Source organism: Silene latifolia, chromosome 11, assembly GCF_048544455.1.
Source record: "Silene latifolia isolate original U9 population chromosome 11, ASM4854445v1, whole genome shotgun sequence".
Classification (NCBI taxonomy): Eukaryota; Viridiplantae; Streptophyta; class Magnoliopsida; order Caryophyllales; family Caryophyllaceae; genus Silene; species Silene latifolia.
Genome location: NC_133536.1, coordinates 68,049,823 through 68,062,515, shown reverse-complemented (window position 1 = coordinate 68,062,515; position 12,693 = coordinate 68,049,823).

The following is a 12,693-nucleotide window of genomic DNA, read 5'->3' as shown; positions in this document are numbered from 1 at the left end:
GTAGTCCCAGCCGGTGGACCGGCCGCCGGTCTGCTGACCGGCTGGGAGATTCCTGTAAGTTTTGGACTTAATTTCGTAAGCAGGTAGTCCCAGCCGGTCGACCGGCGGCCGGTCTGCCAACCGGCTGGGAGTACACTGATGGTTTTTTTGGTGTTTTTGAAAGTTGGCTGTATTCCCAGCCGGTGGACCGGCGGCCGGTCTACTGACCGGCTGGGAGTTCCCTGTAAGTCTTTGTGAAAATTTGAGGTTTGCATGTATTCCCAGCCGGTGGCCCGGCGGCCGGTCACCAACCGGCTGGGAGATCACTGTGTCTTTTATTAAATTTCAACATGTGATATGCTGTCCCAGCCGGTGGCCCGGCGGCCGGTGCCCCACCCGGCTGGGAGTCCCCTGCTTGTTCTATTTCACTTGCGACTTCTAATAATGATTGAGCTATGTATGCATCGTCTTTCCTATCGATAATTGGTTACTTTAAGACTCATTAATGTTATGATCATGCATAATGGTTATGGTTCTTGTTCGGACCCGAGTGTGACGTTTTACATTGTGAGACTACTCGACATTCCCTATTTACTTGCCCTCGGACATTGGGTCACGGTTAGGTGCCATTGTTTCCGAGTTGGGCTATTTTTCCTTCCGCCTTTTCGGACCGGGGGTCACGGTTAGGTGACAAGGTTCCGCTTGAGGTTACTCGAGTTCGGGCACGGTTAGGTGTACCATATTTCGAGTCTTGGATACGATTTGGTATCGTTTGTCGAATCGGGTGTCGTCCATCCCGAGAGTCTGGCCAGGTTTAGACTAGGACCGTATTATGATCGTCGTCCTACCAAGAGGTTGGAGTCTAGAGGGTTGTCTTGTTTGAGTCTATACTTTGTAATTGTCTTACATTCGAGTCGGGTTGATATGTGACAGCTTGATCTAATAATTCTTCTCTCATTTATGCGTAACTACTCTTGTTGTATTTTGTGTGCTAATCATGATCCTCTCGTCATCGTAAGTATTTTACTCTCATGCTTGTTTGTTTAATTAAATTCTTAAATTCTTGTATTTTGACATATTGTGGCTGGGAGAACCCTGAGTTACTCCCCACTGACTGTGGCTTTCATATTTATTATGAATGACAGGTTGGTGATGAAGCTTAAGTGGGCAAGACCGTGTGAGCTAGCGAGTTCTTACCTCGGACCTTATTAGTTATTACATAATAGACTCACCTACTCTTGAACCTATGTTAATTCGTGGGATATCTTTTCCCCAATAAATAGACTTGTGTTGTAAACTTAAACTTAACTAACTAAACTTATTTATCGTGTTGGTGATGCCCCGCGTTGGACTTCGTTAGAAGTCTTAAAAGTTTTTAAAATCACGTGTTTCCGCCACGTTTTGCTAGTTCTTTTAGTTACCTCATCGAGGGGTGTCACAGTTGGTATCAGAGCATATATTGCTCCCGACGCACACACGTGTACCCCAACTTAAAATTCTCACTTGACCTTAAATAATGAATGAGAGATGGGTAGAAATAAGGACCTAAGTTGGTAGCCTTTTTGTGTATGTTTTGTGATAGGTTCTAACTTGTTTGCTCTTGTGCGAAAAGATGGTGCGAGCGACCAATGTGGAAAATGCTATCATGCAAGCCCTCACTCAAGTGCTTGCTAATCAACAAAATGCTCAACCCGCTCCCCTTGCACCCGAAGCTAACCGTCAAGGAAGTTATGCTTGGATTGCAAGTCAACTAGCAAGGAACAAGGCTAAGACCTATGGTGGTGAAGTGGATCCCGTTGCTCTCTCGGAGTGGTTTCGGGATATGGAGAAGAACTTCTCTCTCTTTGATGCCCGAGAGGAGGACAAGGTGAGGTTAGCATCTCACTTTCTTGTGAAGGAAGCCGATAGGTGGTGGACTTTGACCGGTCCTACCGCTACTCAAGACCCCAACTTTGATTGGAGCCGCTTCAAGTCACTTGTGGAAACCCGCTTCTATCCTAAGGAGCTCAAGCAACAAAGATTGAAGGAATTCATGGAATTCAAGCAAGGGAAGCTATCAATTCAAGCCTACACCGACAAGTTTAATGAACTTGCTCATTATGCCTCCAAGTTCGTGAAAGATGAAGAGGATCGTGTCTACTTCTACAAGAACAAGTTGAATCCTAAGGTGGAAAGCATGGTGAGAAGAAGCTCAACTACCTTTGTGGAAGTTTATGATGATGCCATTTGGGCCGAAAGCTCTTTGAAGGCCATTGAAGAAGATTCCAAAATCCACTCCTCTTCTCATTCTTACCGTCCTAACTTTCATGGCAAGAGACCATTTGTGCCTTCTACTTCCAACTATGCTAACAAGAGAAGGTTTGTGCCAAGGATGCAAGACCATGGAGGACAAGGACCAAGAGTTCAAGAACCTAGAGGACAAGTTCCCCCACCAACTAATGAACTTGAGAAGGACCGTAAGTGCTACCATTGTAGACAAGCTCTACACCCCGGAGTTGGATGCTATGGCAAGCCCTTGACTTGCTTTCATTGTAAGAAGCCCGGACATCGTGTTGCCGATTGCCCCGAGAAGAAGAATGCCCCTACTCCAAATGCTAGGCCAAGAGGAACCATCTTTGTCATGAGTCGAGCCGAAGCCGCCGCTCATCCCGATATCATTACGGGTATGTTCTCAATTTTTGATCAACCTTGCCTCATTTTATTTGATACCGGCGCATCTTTATCTTTTATATCTTCCAAATTCTCCGAAAAGCTAGCCATTGAGCCTATTCCTAGTGAGGAAACTTCTATATCCTTACCTTCCGGAGAAATGTTCTCTTGTTCCCTCACTTTCTCCGACATTCCTATCTCTATTTCGGGAACCTTGTTCCCCGCTAACCTACTTCGTTTTCCCCTTGAGGAATTCGATGTAATTTTGGGTATGGATTGGTTGTCAAAGTATGATGCAAGATTCGAGTGTAGAGACCAAAAGATTCGCCTCAAGAGTCCGCTAGGCACTCGTGTGTCCTATAGAGGAGACCGTTCCCAAGAAGGTGTGAAGTTGATTTCCGCTTTGAAGTTGATGAGTATGAGGAGGAAAGGTTACCAAATCTTTCTTTGTGTGGTGACTTCTACCTCCCCTTCCTTACCAAAGATCGAAGAAGTGCCCGTGGTTTGTGAGTTCCCCGATGTCTTTCCCGAAGAATTGCCCGGAATTCCTCCCGAGCGTGATGTTGAGTTTTCTATCGACCTTGTATCCGGAACCGGACCGATTGCTAAAGCCCCGTACCGTATGGCGCCAACCGAGTTGAAGGAGTTGAGAAAGCAACTTGATGAGATGATTGAGAAAGGATTCATTAGACCTAGTGCCTCGCCTTGGGGTGCTCCCGTTCTCTTTGTGAAGAAGAAAGATGGATCCATGAGACTTTGCATTGACTACCGTGAGCTTAACCGTGTTACCATCAAGAACAAGTATCCTCTACCAAGGATTGAAGATTTGTTTGATCAACTCAAAGGTGCTTCTACTTTCTCCAAGATTGATTTGAGATCCGGTTATCACCAAATTCCCGTTCGTGAGTCCGATATCCCCAAGACCGCCTTTAGCACGAGATATGGACATTTCGAGTTTAAGGTGATGCCCTTTGGTTTAACCAATGCCCCTTCTATCTTCATGGACCAAATGAACCGGACCTTTAGTGAGTTCTTAGACAAGTGTGTTGTGGTCTTCATCGACGATATCCTCATCTTTTCCAAGTCCGAAGAAGAGCATGCCGATCACCTCCGTATCATTTTGGGAATCCTCCGTCGTCAAAAGTGGTTTGCCAAATTCTCAAAATGTGAATTTTGGTTGTCTAAGGTGTCTTTCCTAGGCCATGTGATATCTAAGGATGGTGTCATGGTGGATCCTTCGAAGATTGAAGCCGTGATTGAGTGGAAGAGTCCAACCGACGTTGGTGAGATCCGTAGTTTCTTGGGTTTGGCGGGTTACTACCGTCGCTTTGTGAAGGATTTCTCCAAGCTTGCTAGACCGATGACTCAACTTTTGAAGAAAGAGACCAAGTTTGTGTGGACCGAAGCTTGTGAAAGTGCATTCCAAGAGTTGAAGAAGAGGTTGACTACCGCTCCCGTGTTGACCTTGCCCGAGGATGGGGTTGATTTTGATGTGTTTTGTGATGCTTCTAAGATGGGTTTGGGTTGTGTTCTCATGCAAAGTAGAAGAGTTGTTGCCTATGCTTCGCGACAATTGAGAGTTCATGAGGTGAACTATCCCACTCATGATTTGGAGTTAGCCGCCATTGTTCATGCTTTGAAGATGTGGAGACACTACCTCATTGGAGTTCATTGCCGTATCTACACCGATCATAAAAGTTTGAAGTATATCTTCACCCAAAAGGATTTGAATATGAGACAACGACGATGGTTGGAATTGGTGAATGATTACGACATGGAGTTGTTGTATCATGAAGGAAAGGCAAATGTGGTTGCCGATGCCCTCAGTAGGAAGTCTACTCATTCCTTGAGTGTTATTCGTGTGCTCCCCGATGACCTTTGTGCCGAGTTTCGTAAATTAGGTTTGCAACTTGTAGAGAGTGGTTTTGATTATCTTGGTGCTATGGTTGCCGAGCCCGTTCTTCACCGTGAGATTCTAGATAGCCTTGTGGACGATGCTACCTTTAAAAGTTTTCAAGCCAAGCTTCTTGAAGGGAAAGCAAAGGATTGTGAGATTGATGCTAGAGGTTACCTTCGTTACCGAGGACGCATGTTTGTGCCCGACGCCGTTGACTTGAGAAAGAGAGTTCTAGACGAAGCTCATTTATCCCCTTATTCGATTCACCCCGGAGGAGACAAGATGTATAAAGATTTGAAGCTTCAGTTTTGGTGGCCTAACATGAAGAATGACATCGTGTCATATGTTGGAAGATGTCTTACTTGTCAACAAGTGAAGATTGAGCATAAGAGACCCGGTGGTTTGCTACAACCGTTGGATGTTCCTTTATGGAAGTGGGAGTCCATTTCCATGGATTTTGTGATGGCTTTGCCTAAGACCGTTGGTGGAAAGGATGCCGTATGGGTTGTTGTGGATAGGTTGACCAAGTGTGCTAGGTTCATTCCGATCAAAGAGACTTGGAGTTTAGACCGTCTTGCTAGTGCTTATGTTGAAGAGATCGTTCGTTACCATGGTGTTCCTAAGGAGATCGTTTCGGATCGTGACCCAAGGTTTTGTTCAAGATTTTGGAAAGCTTTGCAAGATGCTATGGGTAGTAAGTTGTTGATGAGTACCGCTTTTCATGCCGCTACCGATGGACAATCCGAGAGGACAATTCAAACTCTAGAAGACTTGTTGCGTGCTTGTGCCCTTGATTTTCATTCTAGTTGGGAGAAGAGCTTACCTTTGGTGGAATTTTCTTACAACAATAGTTATCATGCTTCTATCAAGATGGCCCCTTATGAAGCCCTTTATGGAAGGAAATGCCGTAGTCCAATTTGTTGGGACCAAGCAAGTGATGTTCGTGATCTAGGACCCGACAAGTTAGCCGAGACGATTGATCAAGTGAAGCTCATCCGTGAAAGAATGAAAGCCGCCCAAGATCGTCAAAAATCCTATGCCGATGTTCGCCGTCGACCCTTGGAATTTGAAGTTGGAGATAAAGTGTTCTTGAAGGTGTCCCCGATGAAAGGAGTAAAGAGATTTGGAGTCAAAGGGAAGTTGAGTCCAAAGTACATTGGACCTTATGAAGTGATAAAGAGGATTGGTGCCGTGGCTTATAAGTTGGATTTGCCCCCGAGTTTGGGTAAAGTTCATGATGTCTTTCATGTTTCTCAACTTAGGAAATACATTAGCGACCCTAGTCATGTGTTGCAAAATGAGATTCCCGAGCTTGAGCCTAGTCTTTCCTTCGAGGAGAGACCGATTAAGATTTTGGATAAGAAGGAGAAGAAGCTAAGGAGCAAAGTGGTGCCCTTGGTGAAGGTTTTGTGGAAGTGTGGTGATGTAGAAGAAGAGACTTGGGAGCCGGAAGCTTCCATGCGTGTCAAGTACCCTAGTTTGTTTTCTTGAGGTAATACCTTTTCGTTTCAAGTTTCGAGGGCGAAACTTTTTAAAAGGTGGGATGATTGTAACACCCCGCACTTTCTTAATATTTTTATATAAACTTTTAAGTAATTTTTATTAAATAATTATTTTTCAAAGCTTATTTTCATAAAATATCATAACGGTAATAATAGTGTAGATTTTTAATAATATTATTCTCCGACTCGAGTTATAGTAGACTTGGGACGAAAATTCTAGTGGATACCGTCTCATTTTGAGTGATTGGGCTTAACTTGACTCATGGGCCTTCTCCCTCCTCTTTCCTCTACACTAACCCTCAACTAAACCCTCACAACTTCATCTCCCTCATTCTAATTTCTGAAATTTCCCAACAACCACCCCACCATCGTTGAACCTTCCCTTACTAACCCTAAAATCACCATATCTCACTCAATTCTTCACCAATCTCGTTCCTTTTCGCGCCATTCTCTTCCTTTTCTCATTTCCCTTGTTTCTAAGTAAGAAAGTTGTCATCTTTCTCTCTATTTCGAAATTCTCATCTTACAAGGATGTGGATTCTTGACTTAATACCTTTATTTTTGTGTTTAGGGGAGAACTTGGACAACCCGGAGGAGGATAGCTACATCATTGACGAGTCTTTAGAAGATTGAAGTGCAAAAAGGTAACGGTGATGGGTTACTCGACTTTTATGTTAAAATTGTGTGGTTTTATATAGTTATAATCTCATATGAATGTTAAAAGTTGTATCTTTCATGATTGGTGCTAATTTGGTTGTGAATGTCATGCTTGTTTGCAATTCTCACATGTCTAGATGAAAAGCTCATGTTGTACCCCTTGAATCCGAAAATTCCCCATTCACATGCTTAAATATGTTGTTTTTCCGAGTTAGAATCATGCTAGGATACGTAAACAATTGATAGGAAATGATGTTTGTTGGTTTCAAATGGTTTGGAATTGTTTTTGCATTGAACCCGTGTAGTCAGTAGTCCCAGTAGGTGGATGGACGCCACGGCCTCGACCGGGCCATGGGAGATTCTGTAAGTTTTGGACTTAATTTCGTAAGCAGGTAGTCCCAGCCGGTCGACCGGCGGCCGGTCTGTCAACCGGCTGGGAGTACACTGATGGTTTTTTTGGTGTTTTTGAAAGTTGGCTGTATTCCCAGCCGGTGGACCGGCGGCCGGTCTACTGACCGGCTGGGAGTTCCCTGTAAGTCTTTGTGAAAATTTGAGGTTTGCATGTATTCCCAGCCGGTGGTGGCCGGTGGCCAGTCCTGGTCACCAACCGGCTGGGAGATCACCGTGTCTTTTATTAAATTTCAACATGTGATATCTTTGTCCCGGTGGTGGCGGCGTGCCCCACCCGGCCGGGAGTCCCCGCTTGTTCTATTTCACTTGCGACTTCTAATAATGATTGAGCTATGTATGCATCGTCTTTCCTATCGATAATTGGTTACTTTAAGACTCATTAATGTTATGATCATGCATAATGGTTATGGTTCTTGTTCGGACCCGAGTGTGACGTTTTACATTGTGAGACTACTCGACATTCCCTATTTACTTGCCCTCGGACATTGGGTCACGGTTAGGTGCCATTGTTTCCGAGTTGGGCTATTTTTCCTTCCGCCTTTTCGGACCGGGGGTCACGGTTAGGTGACAAGGTTCCGCTTGAGGTTACTCGAGTTCGGGCACGGTTAGGTGTACCATATTTCGAGTCTTGGATACGATTTGGTATCGTTTGTCGAATCGGGTGTCGTCCATCCCGAGAGTCTGGCCAGGTTTAGACTAGGACCGTATTATGATCGTCGTCCTACCAAGAGGTTGGAGTCTAGAGGGTTGTCTTGTTTGAGTCTATACTTTGTAATTGTCTTACATTCGAGTCGGGTTGATATGTGACAGCTTGATCTAATAATTCTTCTCTCATTTATGCGTAACTACTCTTGTTGTATTTTGTGTGCTAATCATGATCCTCTCGTCATCGTAAGTATTTTACTCTCATGCTTGTTTGTTTAATTAAATTCTTAAATTCTTGTATTTTGACATATTGTGGCTGGGAGAACCCTGAGTTACTCCCCACTGACTGTGGCTTTCATATTTATTATGAATGACAGGTTGGTGATGAAGCTTAAGTGGGCAAGACCGTGTGAGCTAGCGAGTTCTTACCTCGGACCTTATTAGTTATTACATAATAGACTCACCTACTCTTGAACCTATGTTAATTCGTGGGATATCTTTTCCCCAATAAATAGACTTGTGTTGTAAACTTAAACTTAACTAACTAAACTTATTTATCGTGTTGGTGATGCCCCGCGTTGGACTTCGTTAGAAGTCTTAAAAGTTTTTAAAATCACGTGTTTCCGCCACGTTTTGCTAGTTCTTTTAGTTACCTCATCGAGGGGTGTCACATGCATAGACAAAAGGAGAGTTTTCTCCTCTTGTCTAACCTAATTCATTTTGCAAAAATAATTAGGGTTTTGGGAATTGTGCCTCCTAAATCCCGGATCTCTCATCCAACACAATACTCACAAAACAATCCCCTCGATATTGCAAGGCAATTAGGGGATTCTCTCTAGCACAAGGGCATTACTCGGACATCTTGGGTGCAACGATTAGGAGGAGATCTAACTTGATCTCTCATTGCCTTTTGCACTAGGACCGAAGGTTATTTCTATATCTTTGTCGTTTCCTTGTTATTTTCGTTTTATGACCATAAACTACATATAATTTTTGCGTTATAATCCTATAAAGAAAGGGTTTTATACGGATATTACCCTACAAGTGGTATCAGAGCGAGGCCACGTAAATTTTTATATGTGTTTTTCATCAAACGATTGTTGAAACGATGAATTTTGTTCAAAAAAATTGGTCACGGCTGCCTGTTTTTTGTCACGGCATTTTAAAAAAAAAAAAAAATTTGCTGCGTTTTTTTGTGTGTTGGGATCCGTGTCTAGTTTACACGGTGATGATTGTTTGCTTTTTGATCTTTGCATATTGTCTATGTAATCGATATTCATCGCTATATGTTAAAGATCGGTCAAAATTTTGCATAAAATTTCGTGAGGCATATTTTTTTGTCTCGGCTGATTTTTTTTGGCCTGTTTTGTTCATTGGGAATCGTGTCAAGTTTACACGGTTGCTTTGATGACGATTTTCTGTTTTGTTTACGATTTGTTCTTTGCGAATTGTTGTTTTAATCGATAATTACAACAATATGTAAGGATCATGTCAATTGTAATTTTGTTTTAATCCGGATTAGATTAAATTGCAATTGAGTTTTTACAAATCGTTTTGTTGTTTGATCACTTGTTTGATCTCGTTTTAGCCGTTTAATTTTTTATTTTTTGGCCTTTAAGAGGCTCTCGGCTTTTCAGCCGGTTTTAAAAAAAAAAAAATTTTTTTCGCCATCGGTATCTTTTCACGTACACAGCGATCTGAGAAAAAAAAATTTTTCCTGTTTTTTTTTCCGGCCTTTTATGCATAAAGTGTTTTTATGCTCTCGCTTGATTAGTGAAACGGTTCACCCACGTAAAATAAAGTTACTTTAAAACGATTTATTGTAACGGATTATCTCGGATTAAAATTAACTTGACTAAAGCGGTTTTGTCATGTAATTTTAATTATCTTTGGTGGTTTGGATAAAAATTTAACATAATTACGGAATTATGTCACGAATAAATTTAATTTTAGTTGATGCATTTTAATTTATCGTTCTTGTTTATATTTTGAATGTTTTGAATGCCTTTTAAATTACGTATTTAATTATTTTGCAAACGGTTGTAACTTAGTGTGGCCTTAGTAGAACGTGTTACCGTAATGATGGAACACGGTCTTGGTTGTATTTTGAGATCTCGTATCTCCATTTTATTTCTTTTAATTACAGTTTTTATTTAGAATGTAAATAGGTTTATATTTGTAAATTTTAATTGTAATTTTTGAGAAGACTAAAGATGGAGACCGGATGATCACTCCCGCTACATGGACAAAGATGGAACACCAAGACAAGCTTTCGGGTCCAACGGTGGATTCCAAAGTTGTATTTTGTTCTTTTTACTAGGATAGGCCACACTAGGAATTTTTATTTACGTATCGCATTCATTTATTTATTTTATTGTAACGATAGTATGCATCATATTCCGCCTAAAAACCAAACCACCTAATTATTGCATGAAAACTGACACATATAGAGGTCACGAGTTAGTTTTCTATGACATTCGCATGTCACACGATTTTAAGCCATCACCCAAATTAATTCATTCACGCAAACGCTAGTTATTCGTTCACTTAATATGAATTATAATTTAGTTGATGGGATCTTCCTCGTATAAACAAAAATTGAGAACGGTCTTTATAGGTCAAACTCCAATGAGTCCCTTCTTCGTCGGTAGGCATAATATGACCCCTTCTACGTCGGGTAAGTTGGAACCGATTGACCCATTTTATCTCAACACTATGGTCACTCGTACGATCCTGTGACTATGGTGGACTATAGATAGGATTTACGGAAATCTATCGACCAAGAGTTCTTCCGGAAGAATTAGCTAAACAGTTGGCTTATCAATTTACAGAAATTGAGTCTTGGGATCACTTGTATCATCCTTGAGGGAGATCGATTATGCAAGTGCATTGAGTCTACATGTTAAAATGAATTTTAAAATAGACTTAAATCACCTCGATGAGTTGCTTATTTCGTTTTGTTTTTCTTTCCTTTTCAGTGTAGATCACGTTCTTTAACTGCAAATAACAAATGGCTGGTCACTTGAACGACCCAATGCCTAGTGCCACATTGGACCGTGAGTCCTGGCTTCGGATCTTCATGAATCAGATGAATCAGTCAACTCGACTGAAGAATGATGGATCAAACTTCGCGGACTGGGAGGCAAAGATTACGGAATGCTTTGCCGCTGCCGACGGAAGCTCGGTTATTCTGCTTGAGCCCATGCCGTCAAACCCAGGCCCCACGGCCGGAGTTAACGAGATCGACAAGTATAACGATTTCGCCTTGGAAGCGGGTGCGATTAAAAACGTACTCATTTTTGCAATGGAACCCAATTTGCAGAAACGCTTCATAGCCCAAGGTGCAAACAAGATTTTCACCACGCTCACTAAGGAATTCTCGAAAGCACCGAGAATCGTGACCTATGAGCATACCACTCGCTTCTTTGATGCGAAACTCCAGAAGGGCCAACCGGTTAGCCCACACATTCTCAGCATGATTGAGAATGTCGAGAAGCTGGAGACCTTTGATTGTAAGATCAGCGAGAACATTGTTATTGACCGCATTCTTCACTCACTCCACGATGGTTATTCGCAATTTAGAGCGAATTACTATATGAATGATTTGAAGAAAACTCCCCATGAACTGCACTCCCTCCTCGTACAGACCGAGAAGGACATGAAGTTCGGTGGGAGCATGAAACAAGATGTTCTCGTTGTGACAAACAAGGGAAAGGGTAAGGGCAAAGCTCGAGCAAACCTAGCGAGGTAGGTAAGGCGAAGTTCAAGAAGTCGGGCTCAGGTAAGAGTGGGCCTGGTGAGTCGAGCACCTCATCAGGCACGACAAAGAGCAAGAATGAAAACATGGAGTGCCATCATTGCCACAAGACTGGGCATTGGAGGCGTACATGTCCTGTTTATCATGAGGACTTAAAGGCAGGTCGTGTTAAACCTGTTGGTATGTCTTCTCTCTCTTCTACTTTTATTCATATGATTGAGATTAACCACGCAAGTTACGGAACTTGGGTACTTGATACTGGTTGTGGTTCTCATCTGTGTAATCATGTGCAGGGGCTCCGAAACATCGAACCCCTCGTAAAGGGTGAGGTGGACCTGCGTGTTGGGAATGGAGCAAGAGTGGCTGCCATCTCAAAGGGGACATATGTGATCCAGCTTCCTAGCGGATTTGAGTTATCATTATATGATTGCTATTATGTTCCTAGTCTTTCGAAAAACATTATTTCAGTTTCTGCACTTGACAAACTTGGTTTTTCATTTGTAATAGAAAATAATGCTTGCATTTTCTCTTTACACAATATGATTTATGGCAAGGCAGTCTCCTTGAACGGAATTTATGTTTTAGATCAGACGACCGAAATATTACACGTAATGAATAAAAAGTTAAAGGTTGGTGATAAAGATCAAACATATCTATGGCACTGCCGCATGGGACACATTAATGAGAAACGCGTAAAACAGCTCATTAAAAATGGAGCTATCTCGGCCTTTGATTTTCAATCATTTGGCACGTGTGAATCATGTCTCATCGGTAAGATGACTCGTATTTCCTTCAAAGGTGTTGGAATGCGCGCTGCTGACCTATTAGGGCTCATACACACGGATGTATGTGGTCCTATGTCAATCACCGCACGAGAAGGCTATAGGTATTTCATCACTTTCACGGATGATTTAAGTAGATATGGCTATGTCTACTTAATGAAGCACAAAAGTGAATCCTTTGAGAAATTCAAAGAATACCAAAATAGGGTACATAACCTACTTGGTAGAAAGATAAAAACACTACGTTCAGATCGTGGTGGCGAGTATCTTTCTCACGAGTTTGATCAACACCTTAAAGACTGTGGGATCGCCCTACGCTTAACTCCACCGAACACCTCACCAATGGTGTGTCCGAACGGAGAAATCGAACACTACTTGATATGGTTCGATCCATGATGAGTCACACGGTTTTAC